Raw genomic sequence first — 21,691 nt, 5'->3', positions numbered from 1 at the left:
ATACACAAAGGAGGAAAAACCGATAGACGAAGGGCAACAGGCCATCGAGCAAGAGGCAACCAGTGAGGTGCAGGAGGGCATGAAGGAAGGGCTCGTGAGCACAGCCACGAACAAATGATATTCTCCTGAATTTGCAAGGGAAGACAGATGGAGAGGCAATAGAGGGTCTGAAGAGAAGCAGCGAAACTGCAGACTGGGTGGAGAAAATGGATGAGGAGGATAGAAGGGCGAAGGACCGGGAGGAGAGATTAGAGCGTAAGGACAGGGAGAGAAGGAGAGAGTAGAAGTTGGAAAGGGAGGACAGAGAGAGAAGGAAGGAGGGGGAGATAAAGCACATGGAGAGGGAATGGGAAGAAAGGATTGAGAGAAATCGTAAGGAAAGGAAGAGAGTGGAAAAGGAGATGCAGCAGAAAAGGGAAAGGGAGCTGGAAGAGATTGAGAGGCGTAGAGAGGTAGTAGAGCAGGAAAAATGCAAGTTGGCTGAGTGGGAGAAGAGGAAGTTGCATCTGGATAGACTGGCCAGAGAGTGAGCACACAGGTAGAAAGACGAGCGAGCAATAAGGGCAGTAAGGTCACAAGGAGCTTTAGACAGGGGAGACGACAGACTGGAGGAGGACAGATGGACAGAACCAGCCTGCACAAGTTCACGAGGCAGGAGCACAGTTGACAGGGAAGGAGCAGGGCTAGGGGCCTGGGGTGGAGGAAGCAGGTATGATTTAAGAGACATCTATTTCGGTGCAAGGCCTAACACAGACTCAAAATCGAGGATGCTGAGCTTCGCAGATGATTTCTGTAGTAACATAGACTTGACACAGGGTCTGACCCTGAGGACAGATACAGCGGGGACGAGAGGTGGGAGCAGTCCGAGCCCCAGTCAGCGGGGGCAGGAACAAACAAGTGGGTGGAATGGGAGTTCAGGACGCAAACAGGGTGAGAAGGAGGGGGAAGCTCGAATGAGCACACACGACTTCAACACCCAGCAGGACACCACTACATATAGCAATCGACTTAGAGACCGCCCAGGATGAAGGAAAGGGGAAAAATGACGAGAAGGTATGACGACAGTAGGAGAGTGCCCATACTAGAGCCAATAGATGGATGTGCAGGCACCGACAAGTAAGACTGACTAGAAGAATGCATGAGGAGGAGGCAGCGTTCACTCAGATGCCCTTCCGAGAGAGAGGAGGGGTGCAACCTCAGTATCTACTGTGGAAGCACACAACATGGAGAATGTGAAGTGTAGGTCACCATCGTTGAGTGCAGTGGCTGGGAAATAGATCTATGAGATGGAGAACATGACCGCAGGACATAGGTTGGATGTGGGTGACATAAAGGGACTTCTAGTTTCAATATTAGGAAACGCAGATGACGTATGGAAAAGGGCGGGCTTCCCAGGAGTGATGACCCAAAACACAGCACATGATTTTTCACCATTTGCAAACTGCGGGCAGCAGTATGGCAAGCATTGAGGACACAATACCCAGACACGTCTGACCTTGGGACGTTTACGTCACAGAAAATGAGGGAAGACAAAAACCCTGTGCAGTACATTCAGGAAATTCAAAAGCTTTGGCCCTTGAAACTCAAGAGCCTTGGAACAAAACAGTAGCAATATTCTATCACATACTAGTACAGGGGCTACCAAAGACAGTTCAGAAGAGTTTAAGGAAACTAGTATGGATGGAAGCCAAGGCATGGCCCAAAATACAACTCACAATAGTACACCATTGTAGGCTATGGCAGGAGAAGGTCAAAAAGAAAGAGGAAAACAGGAAGATGGATGAAGCAAAATGAGTGCAGAAAAAACTATCGAAGTATGCGATGGAAGAGGTGGTTATAACCAGCCCTACCCCACAGGCACAGCAGCCATAGCAGCAGCCACAACTACAGCAGTTTGCACTGCCCATGAGAGGAGGGTTCATGAGGCGGGGTGGCACACAGTAAGGGATCCGAGGAAGGGGGGCCAACAGAGAGGGCGTGGCTTTGGACAACAAATGCACCACAACCAAGGAGGTTTCCCAGGGGGGTTTCGAGGATATGAGCAACAGATGCAGCAGAACCCAGAAGATTTTAGAGTGTTTCCAGGGGCAAGGGAGAGAGCCACCACAGTGTTGGACCTGTGGGCAGACAGAACACATTTCGCAAGTGTGTAGATACAGGGGGATGCAGCAGAATTGGGGAGGGCAGGGCCAGCAGTCCTATCAAGGAGACCAGGATGATTATTATGCATAGGATCAACAACAACATGGACAGATGAAAGGCACATATCAACAGATGCCACAAGCACAAGCACCACCAGCACAAATGCAGGTGCCACAGATGCCAGTGCCAGTACCACAGTATTTACAAGCACCACAGTTTCGAGGGAACACACAGCAAATAGCACCGACACAGAGTAATGTCTCACCAGCACACATGAACACAGTGGCGACAGTCCCTGTCAGACTATTGGGAGGAGTTACCATGGTGAGGAAGAACCCCTTTACAGAGAATGGGATATCCCTTTACCCTCAATAGGACAGCTCACAAACTAACTTGATTTGTCCCATCCTGTCGATCACAGCCAACTCTGCGGAGGAACCTCGTATAGGGGTGGTGATAGGTGACAAAACCTTTTCCTTTCTTGTCACAGGGGTCTCTAGGTCCTGTATTACGGAAGAAGCGTTTACATTGTCTGGTGATGCCATGAACACTCAAGGATTCTCTGAGGCTCGGGAAGTGGTTCCTTTTACAGACAATATCTCACTTTCTATAGGAGATCAAGATCTATCACTACCTTTGCTTTACTCTTGACAGACACCTGTAAACATACTGGGATGTGACATTATAAGCGGACTGAACATGACCATCTCATTTACAGACAATGGAAGAGCTCCACACCAGGAATACACAATGTAAGACAGATTGTTCAAGCATATTGTGGTCGCAAGGTACAGAGGGGGGGTGCCAGTGGACCCAGAGATGTTCCAGTATGGAACTGATATTGCCATTGCATGGCTTCCAGGGATTGCAGGGAAGATGTGCGAGTTCCAAACGAGCACCTATTCAGGCCTAAGCTACCAATGGACGAGGCAGAGGGAACCATAGTGCCTATAGAAATAGAGGCAGTGGTTTCAAGAGAAGAATGGATTGCAGTACATGGGATGGATGGCACGGGATGGGCATGGAGAGCAGTAATCGAAGTAGCAAAGGGATACAGGTTGACCACAGTGACAGATGAAGAGCTTTTAAGGGAAGAAATGCTAGAAATAGAGATGGTTTTCGAAATGAGTGTGACCTATTGGTCACAAATACACTACCAGGAAGTACCACAGAGAATTGCAATGGCACTGGAGGCACCGCCCGTTCTGGGAAGAGGAAATGGCCAGGGTACCCAGCACCCTCTGGACGACAAGTCCCTATGATGTGGGTTGCATAAGGAGCATAGGGGGAGTGAAGATCAAGCTGAAGCCAGGGGCAATTTTACCCAGAGTAAAGCAGTACTCCCTGACCAAAGAAGCACATGAGGGCATTTATGAGACAATCACAGCCCTGATTGAGAGAGGTATTCTTGTACCATCAGAATCCCCATATAACACTGCAGTATATCCGATGCTCAAGGCAGAGGGAGCGTCTTGATGTTTCATACAGGATTTAAGGCCTCTTAACTATATTGTGGAAGCAGAATATCATTTAGTTGCAAACCTGCTGCAATTTTATGCAGCATTCCGGCAGAAGCTGCCTGCTTCACAGTCATTAATTTGAAGAATGCATTCTTCTAAGTACCACTCCACCCAGACTCACAAGACTTGACCAGCTTTAAGTATAGAAATCAAATGTGGAAACATACTCGTTTACCACAAGGGTACTCCGAGTCACCATCTATGTTTAACAGAGTGATACAGATGGACTTGAGCAACATAGAGATGGAGAGCCCAGTTTAGAAGTATGTAGATGACATTATGATCTGCAGCACGCCAGAGGACCAATGTAGAAATGACTAAGTGCACATGTTGACTCTATTAGCTGACAAGGGATACAAGTTGGGCAAGGCCAGGTTACGGTGCTGTCAGAAGGAAGTGCTATACATTGGACAGACAATATCCAGAAATGGCCGACAGATCACTCCAGAGAGAGCAGAGACAATACGCAGGAGACCTGATCCCACGACAGTGAGGGAAATGCAACAGTTCTTAGGGTTATGCAACTACTGCAGAGGGTCTTTGACTACAACACACACACAAGCCCACTCCTGGGTGGTCTGAAGGAAGCACAGAAAGGGAACAAGACACTGACATGGACCTCTGAGATGGCTGAGACATTTGAGGAACTGAAGGCAGCAAAAATCACAGCACCTGTGCTAGGAATACCAGACTATAAAAAGGAATGTTTCCTGTTCTCCCACACTGACGGTATAGTGATGAAGGCAGTACTGACACAAAAGACAAGCATGGGGCTCAAGCCAATAGCTTACTACAGTGGGCTACTTGACCCAGTAATGAGAGGACACAATCGGCGCGAACAGGCTTTGGCTACTGCTGCATTCGTAGTGGACAAATCATCAGCAGTAATCATGGGGTGCACCAGCACTCTTTACGTGGAGGACACTCTCTTTACCATACTGCAGAAGCAAAAGACCAAACTGACCACACAAAGAGCATCAGAATTTGAGGTGATACTATCGAATGTGGGACTGACGATAGTGAGGTGCAGAGTTGTCAACCCAGCCACCTTCCTCACAGATGTCCTACAGACAGGAGACTATGCATACAACTGTGTCAATACTGTACTATTGTCTTTTACCTGTAACCTGATGTTCAAAGCGCATATATACCCCCGGGTCAAGAGCGCTATATAAATAAATAAACAAACAAACAAACAAACAAACATAGAGATGTTCAGTGGCACTCTGTCATGATTCCTGCCCCTCATGTCCCCAGCCCTCCAAGATGTCAGGCTAGAGCCAGGCCATGATCACCTACATGGCCCTCAAGGGCCTCTCCATCCCTCCAAATACTCACTTGGAGTCAGACTTGGTGCTTGTGGCACCAGACTCACTCACTCCCATAGGATAACATTGGGGATTGGACTTGTGGTGCATTGATGGGGACAAGATGGATGCCCCCACATATTTCAGTTCCCAGAACTGCATGTGCAGTCTTGCCTTTTGGGTGTGGTTCAGCCCAGAGACACCTGAGATACTCAGAGACTATTTAAGCCACGCCCAGACTGAGAAACAGGCTTTGTGTTTTCTGCACCTGCAGCGTGACACTCAACGTTTTCGGATCGGTCTCCAGTAGGCCTGTATCTTTCGTCCGCGCTCAGCTCCTGAAAGAACAAGAACACCATTAGGAACAGCCTTACCTTGCGACGCTTCTGCCCATCATTCATCGCTTCTTCTGTTCTGCGGGCATCTTCGACGGTGTCATTCCCATCCTGGCACGCCGCTTCCTAAGGAAAAGGGAAAATAACAGAAAAAAAGGCATTAGTAAGCATTCAGCAAACCTCTGCTTATTTTTAAGGACTGTACGCGCCTCAAACGCTTACCTGAATCCAAGCCGCGCTGGGGGAACTCTGTCTCTCATCCTTCTGCAAGAGGGAAAAGACACTCCAGGTTAGCGTGGAAACATCTAGAGGCGCCGCATACCACGCTTACCCACCGCATTTCTTCTTCATAACCGGCATCCACGCTGAAAACGTTGCAGCACCTAAAAGACACAGAAAAAGAACTCAGTTCAATACAAATACAAAAGGGTCGCATTGCACATCGCGCTGTCACTCACCTTCAGCGCTACTCATCTCAGCAGCACGTCGCCATCCCCGGACGCCGGCCATCTTCTAAGGAAGGAAAGGAACGAAGTTGGAGAACTGTTCAAAAGACTCATTATACTTACCTGTCGGACTCTTGCCAGTGAAGTAACTAGGCAGCAACGAGTCCGCATCAATCAACGCGCCCCTACGCTGAAAGCAGGACAGAGAGCACACTTTCCAAGAAAACAAGGTGAGCTGTGGATCAAAGGGAAGGGTTGGACCCCGGGGAAGAAGGGGTTCAAGCAGACAGAGACAATAGGGAGTTAAACTCTTCCAATCCTGTGTTTCAGGCCCAGTCTCCAGTCGAGTAGACTCCAGGGAAGGGTTCTAGATCGTAAGAGGTCAGAACAGGCTGAGTGACGTCCCCGTGGATACCAGGTGAGCGTTACAGAACACAAAGCTATCACATCAAAATCCACCTGGGCGTCATGGAAACGTCAGAAACTGACCAGTTAGCCCACATGTTGGGGAAGCTACATTCCGAAGTACATGCAGCCAGTCAGGAGACCAACAAACTGAGGAGAGAGCTGATAGTAGCCAAAGAACGCACTGATGATTTAAGCCGGCAACTTCTCCAGTCACAAGCAAGGCATGCACCATTGCTGGGAAGCATGCCCTCGATGCCAGCACCATCAGCCAATCCCATTCAGCTAACCCTTCCTGGGTGTAAAGATACCGGTGGGGAGTGCCTGTACTTCCGCTCTCTATATGGTAGAGGAGAGGCACAGAAGACCCCAGCCAAGATTCTCTATAAGGTAGCAATGGACGAGCAATCAAGGCCTAGCTTCTCAGGAGGTGATGCAGTCTGGTTCTTAAGTACAGTGTAGTCCCCGAACCCCCACAAAGGAATGTCCACACACTGTACTACTGAAAACACAGTCTTTATATAATTATATTCAAAGGTATGTACACAATCACAATAACGCACTTTGTACTCGGAAATCAACAATGATAAATATGTATAATTCTAAAGTGGTACCACCAATGTTATCAAATCTCATAACTAAGGCAGCAACGAGCCCGCAGGAAGCAGGATGGAGAGCACACTTTCCAAGAAAACAAGGTGAGCTGTGGATCAAAGGGAAGGGTTGGACCCAGGGGAAGAAGGGGTTCAAGCACCTAGAGACAATAGGGAGTTAAACTCTACCAATCCTGTGTTTCAGCCCAGTCTCCAGTCGAGTAGACTCCAGGGAAGGGTTTGAGGTCGTAAGCGGTCAGAACAGGCTGAGTGACGTCCCCGTGGATACCAGGTGAGCGTTACACACTCGCAAGGTGGAGGAGGATGCACTTGAGGGGGAGACGTGCTCTACATTGACGGGTCATCAATAATTGATCAGACAGATGGGGTCAGGCATACTGGGACTGCAGTGGTAAAACTGAAGGAAGACGGGACAAGTGAAGTGGTAGCAAGTAAGCGACTGCCATCCCATTTCTCAGCAGAAGCAGCAGAACTGGTGGCCCTAATACTAGCACTGGAAAACAGCATAGAGGAGAAAGTGACAATCTATTCTGACTCTGCTTACGTGACATCAACAGTACACTCAGGTAGCAATAGTGAAGTGCCAAGCATGCATGAAAGGGAACCATCCCATCTCAAGGGAGAACGAAGTAGCAGGCCTTGAGGCAAAATGTGCAGGGTATTTTGGGGAGCAATGGGAACTAGGAGGAGCTTCAAATGTGAGAGAGTGCACCAGGAATATGGTACTTAAGGAGGGGTACAGCGTTCTGCCAGAAGCACAGATTATGTAGTTGCAGGGAACTGCACCAAAGAAAGAAAAGGAACTGTGGGCATGGAGGGGCTGCTCAATGTTGTCGGCAAATGTCCTATGGAGGCGAGATAACACAGGGAAAGTGATGATGCCACTAGCATTATTGAACACTGCATTGAAACAATTGCACTATCCTACACACACAGGGAAGGAGGCCATTGCTACATGCATTGGAGAAACATGGTTCTGTCCTAATTTGACAGAACACATGGCTAAATTTGAGAGCAACTGCTGGACCTGCCAGCAGTTTACAGCAGGGCTTACCTTGAGAGTGGTGAGAGGATCCATATCAAGACCAGTAGGTCCATTCCAGCATTTAGACGTGGATTATGTCGACATGATTCAAGGGCAGCGCTACATGATAGTGGTTGTATGTCCATTCTCCAGGTGGATTAAGGCTGGGCCCTGTTCACATGCTGACACAATAAGAGTGGCCAAGTTCATAGTCAAAGAGGTGTTCCCAGGATGGGGCATGTGTGAGGTCCTGCAGTCTGACAATGGGCCTCACTTCACCAGCAAAGTGTTTCAACATATCACAGCATTGTTGGGCATCCAACACAAGTTTACCTGTGTGTACCAACCGCAATGGGGTGTGTGAACGCCTGAACGGCCGTCTCAAGGAATGCATAGCCAAGACACAGCAAAGCATCAAAAATAATGGCTGCACTGCCTCTTGCCTTGTTTGCATTGCGCAATGAGGCTGGGTATGACCACCATTTAACACCCCATGAGCTGGTGACAGGACGGCACATGCATATTCCCCTGGCTCCTCCCACAAGAGAACTGAAAGATTGTGAAAATAGTGCAGATGTATTAGGACAAGAGGTGAATGATTATGTTACTTACTTGGTGGCTAGTGCTTTTTTTTTTTATCTCTCGCCAGATACAATGACACCAGGGAGGCCCAGAAGACAGCGCAAAGAGCGACAGCAACAGCACAACACAAGGCTCTGGACTCAAAATCCCTGTTAGTGTGGGGGACATTGTCCTCCTGCGTAATTTTGTTTGGTGCAGGAATGCGCCAAGGTTCACTGGACCCCACGTGGTGGAAAAAGTGGCCAACTGTGCTGTCAAACTAGAGGATAAGATGGTCTGGAGCGACTTGGCAGACGTCAAGCCCTACAAAGCAGAAGCCTCACCTTGAAGCAAAGTCACCTTGACCAACATGGCCAACGTTCAGCACTTCGAAGAGCTACAAGTGTGTTCTGAACTTACACAACCGAGAGAAGGACACCCAATGGTCACGCGCTCAAGAGCAGACGAAGTAGAGACTCGAATACCTGTCAACATATATTAGGGTACACTCTCTGTTTGTTATGTTTCTCTTCCACACACAGAGTCTACGTGAAAGCTGATGTATCTGTTGATGCTTGTGTATATTCATGTTGCCCTCATGCAGATACTTTCTCCAACCAATTTGTCCACACTGCAAGGAGACCCAGCAGATTCTGAGCCCAATCCCCTGGAGTATACTATCTAGCTTTTATAGAATATTTGGCCCAAACATACCCACAGCCTGAACACAATGGTCCCCCAGTACTTGCCACTCTGAGAGACGTATCAGTAAGGAAATTGTGGGAAGAGGTGTTCGCCTTTGCCATTAGTTATTACCTGGTCCGATGGGCTTAAGGGCATTAACCTGGCAACTCTTGCCCACTGCATTGCCATTTTCTGCTCAAATTTTCAGAGGTACGCTGACGACACTCATTTTCAGGCTTCCCTCGGCCACCTCCTCTCCTTCTCTCATCTCTGATTGCCTAACTGCCATTCAAGATTGATGTGCCGCCAATGATCTTTGTCTGAATGCCAGCAAGATGGAGATCCTCCTCATCGGCACACCTTCACAATCCTTTCCCCTCACTCTCTGGCCGGCCTACCTTGGCCCTCCTCCTACCCCCACCTGCGAGGCTAAGCCCCTCTGGGTCAACTTTGACTCCACACTTTCCTTCTCCGCCCACATCTCTGATGTCTCTAAAAAGTCAAACTTCCTACTGCACCTCCTCACAGGTACTCTGCCTTTCCTCTCCTTCCCCCATAAGCTCATGGTCTCCAAAGCTCTTGTTCTCTCTAGGTTGGACTATTGTAACAGCCTCTTTCTAAATCTACCTGCCTCTACTCTCCGCCCTCTGCAACTAATCCAGAACAGGACTGCAAGTCTTGTCCTTGGCCCCGAGCCCTGGGATCGTGTCTCTCCAGCTCTGAAATCTCTCCATTGGCTCCCAGTGGATTCAAGGATTAAATTCAAAACCCTCTCCATTGTCCACAAGGCTTTATGGGGCCTGTGTCCAAAATACCTTCAGCTATCCCTCCCCAAATACCTCCCCTGTCCAGCTCTTCGCTCCTCTTCCTCTAACTCCCTCAGGGTCAGTCATTTTTCAAAGAAATGAGATGGGGTAGATCTCCGTCTTCGGCTTGGGTCTCCCTCTGGAACAGCCTCCCTGCCACTCTAAAACTTGAGGAGAACCATCTCCAGTTCCGGAAGCACATCAAGACCTTCCTCTTTGCTTCTGCATTCACTCCCTCTCTCCCCTACTGATCTGTTCTCTCTTGGCACCATGCACCTGGCCACCCTCTGTCCTCCGGGCCCAGGTACCTGCTCACCATGCCACCCTCCCGCACTGCCTCCTGGCCACCCCTTGCACTAGGGTCTGTATCTGTACCCATACAGCCCCCCCTTTTTCTTCCTACACTTATCAGACCTACCCTGCCTGCTGCCTAAAACCCAGCATTTGCCACTTGCTGGCTGAACTACCACTGTTTGTTGCCTTTAGTATTTATTTATTTATTATTATTTATCTGTTTTTCCCTTGCTCCGCACTTTCCACTTCTCCCCCCTTCCATGCACATTTCTCCTCCCCGTCTCCCATGCACTTGCGCGTTCTTAATGTCACTGGGCCTAGTAAGATTGTTGTTTTGTTCTTCCCTGTTCCCTTCCCTTCCCTTGCCTTGTCGCGCTCAGAAACACTTGTGTATAAGTGCGATAGAAATGAAATATCAATATCAATATCAATTTACAATACTAACACAATAACGTACTTCTTGTGCATTTCAGGCGGGCAACTGTATCTTCGAGCTGCAAGGATCATGCAGCGTAAGTAAAAATGAATGACATATTAAAAGATGTGATGATCTTGCTGGTCTTACTTATTCCTAGCAGTGTTATTATATACGTATTTTCGAAAATTAATTGTGTTGCTAGCACTACCGTTGTACACTCTATTAATATCACTCCAACCCGAGCAGGTGGAACGACCATGTCAAGTGACAGGAGAACACTGCTGATAAGATAAGAGAGGTAAGTGCAGTGTTGACACAGACATGAAAGGGACTTGTGTCTCACCGACACTGCTCGAGTATCTAATAACATGTGGTACAAACACATGCAAAAGTAGGTAAGGCATACCAGGGAGAGCTGTTATGTCTGCTCTTTAATTCCCTACGCAATGAGTGATTCCAGAACATTCAAATCAACTGGAATACCTGCAGCAGGAGCACAATGCCTAATGTATCTCTCAATGGTACACACTTGAGGAAGATTTCAAGGGAAGACAGCCACACTGAGATGGATGTCCAAAGGAACGTTCCCATATGAAGATAATTATATAAAGACATTAGTCATGATGAGCAATTATTGACAGCTAGTTGAAGATATACAGTACATAACTGATGGACCGGAAAAAGGAGAAACTAAGATTATCACCTTGAAAGAACTGCCATGTACCTGGACAAGAGTAAGGGAGATAGGAGGAGAGCCTGGTTGTTGACCACAGATACTAGTGTAGGGCAGAGTATACACAAACGATTGATGGCAAGATAGAGTGGTGGGAACCAAAGCACTGACATTGGCGCAGTCACCAGTGAACAAGGTACAGGAAGAAAATGACAAGTGCCTGAAGGAATGTAAAGCAAGTGCAAAGCTACTGACATAGGCGGAAAATGAAGCTAGTCCAATGCCGATAATGCCCCTGAAGACACCAGCACTGTGCTATCAGAACAATGGTGAAGTTGAAGTTGGCGAGAATGTTGGGTGCAGAAGCATTGAACAACACGCAGCTAGGAAGGCAGGAACAGCAGTACTGATGGATCATAACTGGGCTTGCAGATCGAGAGCATACGAGAAGCTGCTTCCCAACTAGGGTGGAGTTTGCTTGTTGGTACACGACAACATGCCTGTGTTGGTTGTGCCAGGAAAGGATGTGAAGGACGATGAGTTCCCAAAAATGGACACTAACAAAAGAAAGAAGAGATTGATTGAAGTAGCATCAACAGCCAAGGTAGAAAAGGCAGAGAAACCAGCAGGATTAAGCAGAATAAAGAGAGGAGAAAACTGCTTCTCAGGAGCTTCAGATGCAGCATTAGATGAAGTTGCAGCAGAGCACAGGCTGTTCAGCAGGACGCAAATGTTCTTTGCATCAATAATACCATTTGTACAAATGTACATAAATGCAAAGCGGTTGCAAATCACTCGCTGGGAGCTAATGGTAACCATTAATTCTACTGTGAATGGGTTCAACGCAATAAAAGAAGAGCTCAGAGCAATAAGGTTGGTGGCACTCCAGAATAGGTACGTACTGGATCTACACACAGCTATGGAAGGAGGAGTTTGCGCAAAAATAGGGAGTTCCTGTTGTACATTCACACCTGGCAATGACGAAGATAACGGGACTGTATCAGATGCAGTGGCACAACTGCCACAGATGCATGCCAAGATGGAAGAGGAAGCAAGGGGGACAGGAAAGGACCAAAGCTGGATAGCGTACATATGGTAATGGATGCTATCATGGCTGTCAGACGGACTAAAGCTGATAATAGGAGATCTTGTGTTGGCAACAACATCGATGTGTGGGATCAAAATCTGCATGGCCAAATGCAAGAAAACAGGAGAAGAAGCTATCGGAATGCAGATCCTGATGAATGTAAACATAGGAGGAGCAAAGGACGAGATTGTGACAGAAAGGGACAAACTCAGAGACAGAATTGCACATTGCCAACTTTTCCCAACCAAATTGATGAAATTGGACAACCCATTTGAATCAAAGTACTATGAAGGGAAGTGGGTTTGGTGCAACCCCGAAGGAGTGTGCTGCTACGTGAACTGGTCTTTCGATGACCACTCAAATTACTATGGGCGCCTCAGAGAAATAACAAAGATATGGCAGCCAAGAGCAAAGGTACTGCAATATATGGGTGAGTTCGACAGGTCGACCAGAGGGGGGAAGGAAGAGAGATGGGGAAGCTTACCACCCCCTCCTCCTCCTACTATTTCATGACAAGGAAGAAGGCCAGGAAACACTGCAATCACCCATTCTATTTTGGACGAATTCCCAATGGACTCATGATTGATAAGTATGTCAGGAGATATCCACTCAGCCAGCCATACAGACAAGGCATGGTGCGGCCCTATCCCTGTATGGATGAAGAGCCACAGGCCGTGATCGGTGACACCTATAATGACAGCCTGGACTAAGCACCAAGGATCCATGTTGCTGACGTCATTAGCGACACCACGACATAGCAGCGTTAGACATGAAGCACACGTGCCATCCACATTTGGGACACAAACACACACTCGAATACATGAAGAACATGAGTGTACTGTCACACCGCCCCCCACGCTACCTGCTGCACCTATAAAAACAAGGACTCGCCCTACCCCGTCTGTGACCTCCACCCCTCTTGCCACCCGACACTCACACCTTAACACATGTACCGCTTTGCCTCCTTGCTTTCTGTACAGCAGGGCACGGCAGGGCATGATTGGCAGGACTGGCGTTTATCGCCCTTCACATCGCTGGCAAACGAGGTGGAGACTTCTTCAACGCCGAGGCATACGGCGTTCATGGAAACCTGCGCATCACGGCGCGTCACGGATCACGTGACTCATGGTCCCTTAGCAACGCCGCAGCATTTTGCTTCCACACCTCACGTGATTACGGTCACGTGTTTTCTCCCAAGGGATAAAGGGAGACCGGAAACTGTAGACGTTGCTTCACAGCTGTTTTCGTCTGGATCACGTGTCGCCCTCTACTTCGTTCTAAGGATCTTTACCCATCGCCTGACCACGGTTTGCTTCACGGACTGCTTACGCTTGGCCCTTATCTGTTTTCGAACTTTGGATTACCTATTGACTGTTACGTTTCGCCCAACGGACTGCTCTGTGCTTAACCCTTCATCTGCCTCGACCTGGATCGCCTGTTTATGACCACGGACTGCTTGGTTTTCTCTACGGATCACATACCATTTTGGGATTTCGGTCCTGCACTAGGTGTTTACCTTGCCCTTTGCCTGGCCCAATAGCTGTCAGAAGGTCAACGCCTCTGTCGGCCTTTCCGGAACCACCCTCATATACTCACAGGTACTTTGTGCTCTGGTATTTTGCATTCAGTATACATTTCCTTGTCCTGTATCCTAACCACATTGCACCTTGCCTTGCAGCGCTCAAGGGGTTCTTCCGGCTGTGTCCCACGTCCAGGCTTGCGGACTTCCACCTGTGGCTTCAAAGATCACACAGACAGTATTTCTGGTGTTGTCGGTGTGATACTTGGGGACAGAGGGGTTGCCCATACTCTGCACGACCATCAAGTTTGTAACAGACTGTGAAGCCCTTTTGGTCATCCAGAGTATGAATCCCTCCACCGGGGATCCAGTGACCGCGTTGATGCAGGCAGTGGCGGCCCTCAGGACCGACATGGCCGCCGCCACAGCAGCCATACATCACCGTCTGGACGCCTTACAGAGCACCCAACACCCATTACCCGCAGATGCTGAGTTCGGGGACCCAACCCCTCCAGACCGACTAGCACCTGTTCAGGCCCCAACACCCACTCCAGTATTACTCCCGACACCCGTTCCTCTGGCCGCTCCAGAACGCTACCACGGAGACCCCCGGAAGTACCGTACTTTCATTAATCAATGCAAGTTACATTTCTTGTGCAGACCCTTGGCTTTCCCCGATTCAGTCACTAAAGCCGCATTTCTTCTGTCACATCTGTCTGGGGTGGCGGCCACCTGGGCAAATCCAATGTTGGAGAACGATCATCCCGCTTTGTATGATTTTGATCTTCTCATAGCAGAAATGGCAAAAGTCTTTGACACTCGTTATAAGGCCCAATCAAGGGACCTAGAACTCTTGGACTTGACACAAGGGAAACAAACACTAATAGAGTACATCACACGGTATAACCAGCTGGCCGCCGAGACCTCCTGGCCGGAGGAGAAAAAGGCTATAGTGTTTTATCATGGGCTATGCAACAGCATGAAGGATGCACTCTCGGTGATTCCTGCCCTTCCTTCGGTGTTCACGGATCTGGTGTATCTTGCCTTACAGGTTGATGCAAGGCGATCCGAGCGGAGGGCAGAAACAACGTTCACTAGCCAATCAAGCCCGAGCACTTCTAACACCGCTTCTGAACCTATGCAAATAGGAGGCATCCGAAGTCCAATAACATCATCCGAACGAGAACGTCGGAGGGCTGAGAACGCCTGTTTCTATTGCGGGTTGAATGGGCACTATGTAAGGGAATGTCCCCGACGCCCCAAGAACAAGACCCCGGGTTTTCAGAAGGCTCGCCCATGATACAGGGGGCACCGGCGAGCCTGTCTACGACCCCCGCTGAACCCGCCTTCGGCCCCATCAGACCGGTGGTAGTCCAAGCCCTTTTGAAACCCACAAGAGAGATTGCACACATCGTTCAGATTGTGATTGACTCTGGGGCCACTGGTTGTTTCATCGATATTGCCTTGGCCCATCGTCTCAATCTGCCCTTGGTCAGAAAAGAACACCCAGAACCCGTACACGCTGTTGATGGCACGTCCCTATCCTCCGGCCCAATCAAGTTCCAAACTGCTCCTCTGGAAGTAATGATACAGAGTAACCATAGAGGAACCATGTCGTTTGACCTTATCACTACACCACAGTTTGGCATCATCTTGGGGATACCCTGGTTGCGACAGCACAACCCTTTGATAAATTGGGGGACGGGACAAGTCACATTCGAGTCAGAAGTGTGCCAACACTTTTGTCTCACAGAAGTGGATTTGGTCTCCACTCCCGCTACCATCCTTAGTGCCATGGCTTCCACCCGCATCGATGACATAGCCTCAGACCCTGTGCCCTCGCATACCGTGGGGGTCGTCATGTCGAACATACCCGCTGACTATCACGATTTTCATATGGTGTTTGACAAAGCTACTGCAGAAGGATTAACCCCACACAGACCATACGATTGTCCAATAGATCTGGTCTCAGATGCTCCCATTCCCAGGGGTAGGATCTATTCATTGTCCCAGTCAGAGGAACGAGCCCTCAAAGAGTACATCCATCGGGCCTTACAACTAGGTCACATCCATCCCTCCTGTTCCCCTGCTGCTAGCCCGATTTTTTTTGTGCCGAAAAAAGAGGGCGATCTACGCCCTTGTGTGGACTACAGGCGATTGAATTCTGTCACAGTAAAAAACAGGTATCCTCTCCCGCTCATCTCCACGCTGTTGGACAGGTTGACCAAGGCATCCATATTTACCAAGCTGGACCTGAGGGGGGCGTACAACCTAGTCCGGATGAGGCGTGGAGATGAATGGAAGACGGCATTCTGTTCCAGACAGGGGTTATTTGAATATACCGTGATGCCCTTCGGGCTTTGTAATGCCCCCGCAACATTCCAACAATTTATCAACAACGTACTTTCTGATATCTTGGATACGTTCGTGGTGGTATATCTGGATGATATATTGATATACTCATCCTCTTTGGAGGAACACGTCGGTCATGTTAGGGAGGTCCTCTCTCGCCTCAAGGCGAACGCCTTGTTCGCCAAACCTGAGAAATGTCTGTTCCATACAAAGGAGGTGGAGTTCTTAGGTTTTCACATCTCCCCCGGAGGGTTATCCATGAATCAGGCTAAGGTACGGGCTGTCAAGGAGTGGCCGACTCCCGCTAACATCAAACAGCTCTAGTCCTTTCTCGGCTTCGCTAATTTTTACCGGAGATTCATCGCCGGCTTCTCTTCTATTGTTTCGCCTTTGACCGCTCTGACTAGTCCTCTTGTCCCGTTCACCTGGACCTCCGTACACCAGGAAGCCTTTGAGGCGCTTAAATCCAGATTTGTTTCTGCCCCTGTCCTGCAACACCCTGACCCTGGCCTTCCCTATGTTCTGGAAGCGGATGCCTCCTCGTTTGCATTAGGTGCGGTATTGTCTCAGCCTTGTCCAACCACGGGTAACTTACATCCGGTAGCATATCATTCTCGGAAGTTCTCGGCTGCCGAGACACACTACACCGTGACCGAGAAAGAGTTGTTGGCTATCAAAGACGCCCTCCAAATGTGGCGACACCATCTTATGGGGGCAAGATATCAGATGGTGGTTTATACAGATCACAAAAACCTGCAAGATCTGGCCTCCCTGAAATGCGTAAACAGTAGACAAGTGCGCTGGCATTTGTTCTTTGCTGCCTTCGATTTTGTTGTTAAACACAGACCGGGTCGTATCCACGGCAAGGCTGACGCTCTTTCCCGTTCTCCTGGTGTGGAATCACTGTCGTTGTTTCCGGACACTTTGTTAGGGAAGGGCCATGTAATATGTATGTGTACACCATCCCCACCCATGCTCTCCGCCATCAGACAATGGGTTTCCGAACATCCTCATGCGCTCGCCGAATGGGACATTGCCCTCCAAGAAGGGTTGCCGTTTATCCAAGGCAAATTGTTTCTCCCTACATGTGATGTACGTAACCAGGCGCTTGCCTGGTCTCATGATGCTGCTATAAACGGCCACCCTGGGCAACAACGCACCCTGGAATTGCTACAACGTTGGTGCTGGTGGCCATCCATGAGGAAGGACATAGAGCACTACCTAAACACCTGCTCAATATGTGCCCAATGCAAAACACGCAGAGGACGGCCTCTAGGGTTGCTCCTACCATTGCCCATTCCCCCCAGGCCTTGGCACACTATCTCTATGGATCTCATCACAGATCTTCCCTGTAGACAAGGTCACGATACCATATGGGTTATCGTCGATTCATACACTAAAATGGCCCGGTTCATTCCCTGTACGGGTATACCATCAGCCCCAACCCTGGCGGGCCTATTTTTCAAGTCGGTCTTCTGCCTCTTTGGTCTGCCGCAGGTCATCGTATCGGACCGTGGATCACAGTTTACGTCCTGTTTCTGGCGTGCTCTTACCAAGCTTCTGGGTATTGATGCTCGCTTCTCCTCGGCCTATCATCCCGAAAGCGATGGACAGACCGAGCGGGTCAACCAAGCCCTAGAACAATACCTACGTTGCCTGTCCCTTCAGTACCAAGATTCCTGGACCAATCTGCTTTACATCGCGGAGTTCGCCTACAACAATTCTCGGCATTCGTCCACTGGGTTTTCCACCTTCTATTCGTTGTATGGGCAGCATCCACGCACCTTACCATTCCCTGATTTCCCCTCTGCTAGTCCTGCAGCTGACACCTGTATGCGCGATCTGGCTGGCATCCATGAACAGACTTTGGTTCATCTCCGTGAGGCCCAGTCGGTGATGAAGGCTAAGGCAGACCGGAAGCGGGCCAAGGCACCGGAATACCATGTGGGCGATCGGGTATGGCTGTCGACCAGACATTTGCGGATCCCCGGTTGTCGCAAACTGTTGCCTCGCTTTGTGGGCCCTTTTAAGGTCGCCAGGATCTTGAACCCTGTGGCTTTCCATCTGTCTATTCCTCCTGCCTGGCGGATCCACCCGGTTTTTCATACATCTCTCCTCAAGCCCTTCCTTGCTCCTACTCGTGTCCTGGTTCCTCCCGCCCCTGTGTCTTCTCAGGACGTCTATGAGGTCAGCGCCATCCTTGGTTCCCGTGTCCATAGGGGTTGCCTCCAATATCTGGTGGACTGGCTGGGTTATGGTCCCGAGGACCGTTCGTGGGTTCCCTCCCGGGATGTCCGGGCTGCGCTTCTGGTTTCACGGTTTCATAGGGATAACCCGGCCAGCCCACGGGGTCGTGGGCCTTTGAGGGGGGATTCTGTCACACCGCCCCCCACGCTACCTGCTGCGCCTATAAAAACAAGGACACGCCCTACCCCGTCTGTGACCTCCACCCCTCTTGCCACCCGACACTCACACCTTAACACATGTACCGCTTTGCCTCCTTGCTTTCTGTACAGCAGGGCACGGCAGGGCATGATTGGCAGGACTGGCGTTTATCGCCCTTCACATCGCTGGCAAACGAGGTGGAGACTTCTTCAACGCCGAGGCATACGGCGTTCATGGAAACCTGCGCATCACGGCGCGTCACGGATCACGTGACTCATGGTCCCTTAGCAACGCCGCAGCATTTTGCTTCCACACCTCACGTGATTACGGTCACGTGTTTTCTCACAAGGGATAAAGGGAGACCGAAAACTGTAGACGTTGCTTCACAGCTGTTTTCGTCTGGATCACGTGTCGCCCTCTACTTCGTTCTAAGGATCTTTACCCATCGCCTGACCACGGTTTCCTTCACGGACTGCTTACGCTTGGCCCTTATCTGTTTTTGAACTTTGGATTACCTATTGACTGTTACGTTTCGCCCAACGGACTGATCTGTGCTTAACCCTTCATCTGCCTCGACCTGGATCGCCTGTTTATGACCACGGACTGCTTGGTTTTCTCTACGGATCACGTACCATTTTGGGATTTCAGTCCTGCACTAGGTGTTTACCTTGCCCTTTGCCTGGCCCAATAGCTGTCAGAAGGTCAACGCCTCTGTCGGCCTTTCCGGAACCACCCTCATATACTCACAGGTACTTTGTGCCCTGGTATTTTGCATTCAGTATACATTTCCTTGTCCTGTATCCTAACCACATTGCACCTTGCCTTGCAGCGCTCAAGGGGTTCATCCGGCTGTGTCCCACGTCCAGGCTTGCGGACTTCCACCTGTGGCTTCAAAGATCACACAGACAGTATTTCTGGTGTTGTCGGTGTGATACTTGGGGACAGAGGGGTTGCCCATACTCTGCACGACCATCAAGTTTGTAACACGTACAGTTCTATAGTTAGAGAACAGATACATATACATACTGTCATTGCTTTTATTATTTTGCATTAGCCAAACACAGCAATGCAGAAACTGCAAGAGACAAGAGCTCCTGAGCAAAGCTTGCAGAGGCTTACACACAAATACTCAATGGATCTGCAGGAGCACCAATGGGATCTCATAGAACCAAGTGTGCCTAATCAATGGAAATGTAGTATAGTATAGACACTGTAGAAACCACATTTTAAGGTTTAGGAAAATTACAGCAGGCCTCGGGCCTCAGAGCAAGAGACAAACTAAACTGATTCAGGCTGGACGGAGAGCAAGACGTGTGAGACAGGACCCGCAGCCAAGGCCAAGAGATACGGATGACATTCCAATCCATAGACAACAAAGGGACTAGCTGCACGAAAGACTAATAAATCCTCATAATTCAGAGCTGCACAGCTCAAACTCCTGGTGTCTGAACGCATGACACCACCGTACAGACAATGGACAGCTATCAGCAAAGGGACTGGAGCACTGGTCCCAGGCCGCATGACATGGATTGCGACAAGTATGCAACAATATGCAAAAAGTGTTGAGCCAATCAGGAGAGCACTCTCATAAGCTAAGGTGGTGTACATAAGTTACAATACAGACACAAATTAATTCTTGTTACCTTGAAGAGGTACACAGAGAGCTGAGAATCATTGCGGGTCCCATGACTGGGGGACGTCAGCTCTAGCCAACCAGAGATTAATATCCTAGGTGTGGGTAGCAACAGCCAAGAACCAATGGTAAATCCACCACACTGCAGCATTGTTATAGTTAGTAACTTGGGAATGGACCAGGCCAGCAACCTGAAATGGTTGGGCCAGTAGTGTAACATCTATATAGTCCACTATAGGTAGTAAAATACTCGATACCCAATCGTGTGGCCCAATAGGTTTTCTGGAGAAGGGCCCAAGTTGTGACATCGTGCTGATGACATATCACATTAAAACCTGCCTGCAAGCCGATGAAGAGCAAGATGTGCATACATCTGCTCTATTCCTGCGCTGATCCCTGTTGGTTTTGCCTGTAATAAAACACAGTGTGAACTTGCCATTGACTGAGCCTTCTGTGTATCCTGGGAGGTGGGAGTTGGGCCCTCGAAGTCTGCAGACTTCCAGTGTCTCTCTGGCATACCTGGGGGTCCTACCCAACAATGTCCACTATACATGTGTATCAGGCCATCTTCAGCCATGCTCAATTTGTCACAATATATTATACAGCACACTCAAGTCAGGGATCGCTTTCCCTTACAATTAATGTGGCGCACAATAAGACCGCTTTTTATTTTTACAATCTAGATTCTTTTTAAGGAGGCCTCCAACCTGCCTCGCATCCAACCTCGACAAGTACCCCGTGTCACAGTAGACTAGGAACTAGGATGGTGTGTTATCAATGAATATTTTATAAATGTATGATTTAATGGGAAAATAGAATAAACAGTTACAATAGTCACCAAGGTGTAGCAACACACATTCCTGAGTCCTTTTTGGTCAAGCGGCACACTGAGACAACTCAAACTTGTATAGCACAAGGATTTACTTTTTACTTCTCTAACCACTACCATCAAAACAGTTCAAAACACCATGAAAATGAATGCAACCCACAGGAAAGTGCATGCGCTTCAAAGGATTCTTGAGTGCCAGCAAGCCTCACCCCCCCAGACCTCCACTAGGCTTGTCAGCTTTGAATGGAAGGCAGCTGCAAGGAATGGAAACAGAAGGTGAAAATCGGATTTGGAGTAGGGCTTTCAGAAACAATATGGGGAGACAGCAATTAATGGGACAATTTGTTTTTCTGCACCAGGAAAAATTGGTATTTAACTAGTTGGGACAGCTACTATGGGACTGCACAGAAGGTAACTCGTACTGCTTATACTTAGAAGGCAAATAGGGCTTTAGAACATTCTAGCCAGCACACAAGGAAAAATCGATTTTAGAATATGCAACACATGGGCAAATGGAAAGAGAAGACTATTGGAAATGTGTTATCACTATACAGTAAGGAAAGAGGAACAGACTAGGAAAAACGGTTTTCAAAAGGTTAAGCACAATTTCAACGGAAACGAAAATGCAAATGAAATTCGTTTTTCCTATGGCTGCGA

Source organism: Ambystoma mexicanum, chromosome 1q (assembly GCF_040938575.1).
Source record: "Ambystoma mexicanum isolate Mex_15411 chromosome 1q, UKY_AmexF1_1, whole genome shotgun sequence".
Classification (NCBI taxonomy): Eukaryota; Metazoa; Chordata; class Amphibia; order Caudata; family Ambystomatidae; genus Ambystoma; species Ambystoma mexicanum.
The sequence above is the reverse complement of the archived record's forward strand: the minus strand, read 5'-3'. Positions refer to the sequence as shown.